Source organism: Patella vulgata, chromosome 6 (genome assembly GCF_932274485.2).
Source record: "Patella vulgata chromosome 6, xgPatVulg1.2, whole genome shotgun sequence".
Classification (NCBI taxonomy): domain Eukaryota; kingdom Metazoa; phylum Mollusca; class Gastropoda; family Patellidae; genus Patella; species Patella vulgata.
The window spans coordinates 51,265,511-51,270,894 of NC_065884.2; the positions used below are offsets into that span (position 1 = coordinate 51,265,511).

At 36.8% G+C, this 5,384-nt stretch overlaps 1 long non-coding RNA gene across 1 annotated transcript; it reads left to right on the forward strand.

Annotated features, from left to right (window-relative positions):
* The first annotated feature begins 86 nt into the window (after positions 1–86).
* LOC126823469 (uncharacterized) lies at positions 87–2,008 on the forward strand. Its single transcript, XR_007681174.2, has 3 exons — positions 87–443; positions 1,027–1,199; positions 1,871–2,008. It is a non-coding gene; the product is annotated as an uncharacterized LOC126823469 (long non-coding RNA).
* Positions 2,009–5,384: the final 3,376 nt, after the last annotated feature.

Sequence of the window (5,384 nt, forward strand, 5' to 3'; positions counted from 1 at the left end):
ACTACATTCATATCACATGATTCACAATGTAGCGCATGGCTGAAAAAATGGATGTTCACCGCGCTAGAGATTGTACTAGCCCTCTCTACAATTTCTATGATTATCCGACCTAAAATCTTATGCGCCATGTTGGATTCGTCTTTTTTGTCGTATCGTACAAAGTCCTGTCTGTCGAAGAGGTTTGGTGCATTTAGTGTTCCAATAATTTGCTCTTTTGTAGATATTGTTTCAAAGATATACGGACAGGAAATTGATGGTGAAAATGTCGAAATTTCGAGAGCAAATGACAAAAGATCAGATTGATATGTTAATAGAAATGTATCGTTGTGAGGAATGTTTATGGAACACAAAACACCCGTCATATTATAATAAAGAGTCACGAAATCAATCTACGGACAATATTATAGAGGCAATGGAAGAAAGTTTCGGAACTGAATTTACAGGTTACTAATTAATTAAAACTTTTGATGTTTTCTTCAAAAATATAGTAATTAAAAGGTCTTATTTTGGTATAGTTTAAAAAAAGAAAAATGAATGAATAGGCCTAAATAAATAAAACATCTAAATTAAAGTGTTTAGTCTCTACCGAAACCTACCCGAACTGATTTGTACGCTATTACAGATGCTGTCTGACTGAAGCCAAGAACCCGGAATATTTAAGGGTCGGGGGTGAGGCGGGTGTGTGGGGCGGGGGGGGGGGATGATCAGTTACCGTAGGAAATATTATTTTAAATAAATTTCATACCTATACTTCTAAATAGATAAGACGAAGAGGACGAAATAATAATTGTGGGTGAATTTCAATATGGCCTAGGGGCCTAATTACAATTCAATAAAATTTCTTGTTTGCTTATTTAGATGGAACGGCGCTTGCTTGAATTAGTCTATTTTTAAAGGCTGGCGACCAGCTTAGTCAGAACCAAAACGCACCGTTTTGTCAATTTTCCGAATCTCCGAATTTTTTTATTGATTAATTTAACTTCTTTTTCGATTAGTTATCTTAATTTGTTCAATATTGTTTTCCAGCGGAATACGTAAGCAATAAAATTCAGAACCTCAGATCTTATTACTGTCGGGAAACTCGCAAAAAGATAGCGGCGAAGAAAGGCGGAGACGACTATCAATGCTTATGGATATATTACGATTCCTTGGACTCCTTTCTACGAAATCACGTGATGCCTAAAAGAGTTGGAGAACAGGTAAAATGGTATGGGTTATTAAAACGACTTACCCAAACACCACTGAGTGGAGTTTGATCTTAGTCCAGTAGTGTAATTTATAGAAATGAAAAAATGCACCAAGCGAAATAATGAGACGGGTATACACCACGCAGTGGGCCATAAGGGAAATTTTGTCTGGGCAGCGGCACGGGTTCTTTTACGTACACTCCAAAGTATACACGGGACCCCGGTTGTTCCTCCGATTAGAACGACTAAACTTTGTTCCTTACCAGGCCCTCCACGCCAGAAAATCGCGAGGAACTTTCTCGGCCAACACTGGGATCGCAGCCGGACCTCCTGGTTAGTGAGCCAGCGCCTTAATCACAGAGCCACCGCTGCCCCGTGTAAATTTATACAGGTAGATACTAGTAGATCTACAATAGTAGAACGAAGATTGGTTAGCTATCTGTCTTCCAGGTGGTATAGCATAGCGTGTTCTAGAAAGGGCAAGGTTAGACGACCGGGGGTATAGGACGACGTATCGCCCTTATCCCAGAGCTTCACCATAATAGATTGAGAGAGAACCATATAAGATTGACAAATCCCACAGGATCTTCATATCGTGAATCCAATAACCCCATCCACTCAGTAGTCTTGAAGAGAACACTTTATTGCATCGTATGGACTAATATCGTCACATTTATTTAAAGGAAACCAATGGTTCAGCGGCTGACCAGATTGCTGATATTGACGAGGGAGCTGATAGCGATTCTGAGCAGCTGGATGTTAAGAGTGAGACCCAAATTAAAACCGATAATAATTCCGATTCCGAAAGAACACCACGGGTAGAAACAAAGCGAAAATTGAGCTTAACTCAAAGTACCTCCAAGGCAACTCCAAGAACATCAACAAGACTAGAATCTAGTAGATTTAAGAAATTACGCCCAATTGTAACAGATTGTTCAGAGGACGAGGATATGACCTTTGCTAAATACTTGGCTAACGAAATGAGGAAAGTGACGGACCTTAGAACAAAACAATTAATGAAATTGAAATTACAAGCTATTATATTTGAAGCGCAAGATGGACCGGATATCTAAGATTGTATACATGTCATCTGATTATAAACAGTTGGCTACAAGGATTCAAGAATTCAGTAGCGCATTTTAGGGGTTGTCTGTGGTATCACTATACCACCAGCTACTATTACTTCTACTACTACATGTACAATTATTTTAGGGGGAAGCTAATAAGTTATTGGCAGTGTGGTAAACCCCTCACCCCACCGCTTTTTGAATCTGCCTTTAAGAAACTTTTACAATTTAAAATGCCTGACCCCTTCGGGAATCCTGGATACACCGCTGATATCGATATGGACACAGCCCGGTTAGATATGGCGACTGACCTAGTGTTCTGTGTATGAAAGGGGAATAACTCTTTTGACATTGTATTATTTTTGCCCACTGGCACTGGGCTTTAGCAGGGTTTCGTAAAATGGTTTGAATTTGAAATAAATGCACCGATAATGTAACGGTGTACGATGTATGGCGTAGAGTCTAGTGCGGTTTGATTAACAGTTTCACCATTAGGTAAACAATTCCGTTTTGTTCCATATAATTCTCATTGGTGGTTGAAGCGGTTATACAAGACAGCGTGGGATTTCTCCCTTTAAATAAATTTTATTGTTATCTCAGGATTATTGCATTTTTATATTTCAACTGCCGTAACGACAAGCAAAGGGTATTACGCTATAGAAAACAATTGGTGACAAGCGTGCCTGTGTTAGGTTCGTGACATGTCAATACATTTTGTTTAGCAAATCAACAATTTACAGTTAAGTCTATGTTAATAAACAACGGCTTAGCTCTCCACATTAAACTATTATACCCTTGTGTTGGTTACACTGTGGATAATAAAAAACGCTATTTTCAACACCAGTTTCCCCCCGTTACCCAGTCAATATTGGGTAATACGCACATCGCATTTGGTAAAGGAGTTTCTTGTAGAACTAAATTATACTTTGGTGAGACTTGCTGTTACGCTGTTGTAGGGCTACGATTTAGATCTGCTTTACTTTTCTCTACAGAAATCCCAATATGGATCGATGGGTCTATTACGACTATCAGATCTATTTTGCTTCAATGAGATACAAAGCAACGATCCCAGAGGCAGCCGACATTTTATGAGAATTATTTCAGAGAAAAGTTCATTGTTATAAATACTATTTGTAGTTTGTAAACAATACAAAAACTGTAGTGTCAGCTTATTTGGTTTGCTTTTAAATTTCCATGCCTTGATCATGGGAGTGTTTCTACGTTTTGTGGATCCTTGGTGGAGTATTTATCTAAAAAAAGGCTCAGAACAAACTTGTTCGGAGTTAGAGTATACTATACAAAACGTTATTTATGGGTTCCGTTATATAGTCTAGTCTATATATAAATAAAATTGTACCTAGCTCATGTCGGTAGACGGGTGTCGAAAAGTTAAGCCCAGAAAAAAGAGCGCCTTTTGTCGGTGACGTTAACTCATTTTGGCGTACAATTGTTAACAGTTTAACATGTTGAAAAAAGTTACTAACAAATCGAGACAAGTGTGCCACTGTTGACTTGGGTTTGTCAACGAATCATGACACGCAAACACTGATAAATTGGTTGAATCTATAAACTAGAGAAGTGTATGCTGTGACCACGGTCCTTAGCTTGTCATGGGCTGGTGAGATCTCCACATTTATCCTCAAACATCACCATTCTGCTTACTGCCTATTACAATCTAGGGCGGACATATGCGATTAGCAAATATTCTGAATTTGACAGACATTACCCTATTATAGTTTAAAATTTATGGAGTTATTTAATGACAGGATTAATGGGGGTTTATCTTCAATTTCTCTTCTTGAAACATTTTGACAATAAACTCGAAACTACAAATTTTATAATCTATAGAGAAGAGTTGTTTGTTCGCCACGGAAAGCCAAACGGTTGAACAAAATAACCAGGGTTTTTATAAGAAATTTAATGGTGCTATGTATTTTGTATTTATTACAGTATTTAATGATCAAATTGATAATTATTGCGTTATTATGGATGTTAGAAGAATGGAGATTTTTCACCCTTAATGGAATGGGAATATGAGCTCGTATATAAAAGAGAGCGTTAAACTTTGTTTGAACGGTTAACTTGTAAATTTTAAAATAACTTGGTAATGATCCGATTTATTTTGTATTTGGTGCAGTATTTAATGATCAAATTGATAATTAATAATTATTGCTTTATTATGGATGTTAGAAAAATAAAGATTTTTCACACGTGAAACACCGGGTAACTCCGCTAACATATTAAAGAGAACGTTTAAATAAGATTTAACGTGACGTTTCTTTGAATGTTTGTTTTTTCGCCATATGAATCCAAACGATTGAACGTGTAAATTTTAAAATAACTTCGTAATAACTATTTTTGTTTACAAGGAATTTAATTGTTCTATTTATTTTGTATCAGGTGCAGTATTTATTGATTGCTTTGACAATTATTGATTATTGCGTTATTATGTTAGAAAAATGGAGATTTTTCATCCGTGCAACACAGAGTAACTATATAAGTGTCTTAAAAAGAAAAAGTGATAAGCAATGCAGAAAAGGAGGACGTTAAATCCCATATCATTTCGTGTAAAGTAATAATAGGTAAACTTGGGCTGTGGCAGACGGACCATTTCCCAATGGCTTAACACTGCAAGCTAACAATAAAATACTTGATTAACATTTTAACAACCAGAATCCTGAGAACTGCACGAGATTGGTTTTCCCTGCCAAAGCTTTCATGAATAAGGCATTCGAATTTGGAACGCTTACTTCTTTTATGTTTTAAAATCTCTAACATTATTATTGAAATAACGGACTCCTGTAGATGTATCTTAGAATGGCGAGTGATTGCCTTATAGCGAATATGAATTTCACACCCGCATGATCAATATTGTTATAATTAGATTTAGACCACGTAAGAGCAAACAAGTGCTGCAAAACCGCATTTATTTCTTTTTTCAAGAAATCATTTAATGTGATTTTCATTTCAAAACAACACCCAAAGATCTGTACTCGATCGAATCTACGTCGTGGGCGAAGTTAATTTTCGTGTGAACAGAATTCGACACTAAGAACTACAGTGCAAGCTATCTCATATTTCATTCTTGCTGCACATTCTTAGCCTTTAGCACTGGGTCATCGTGTTTCCA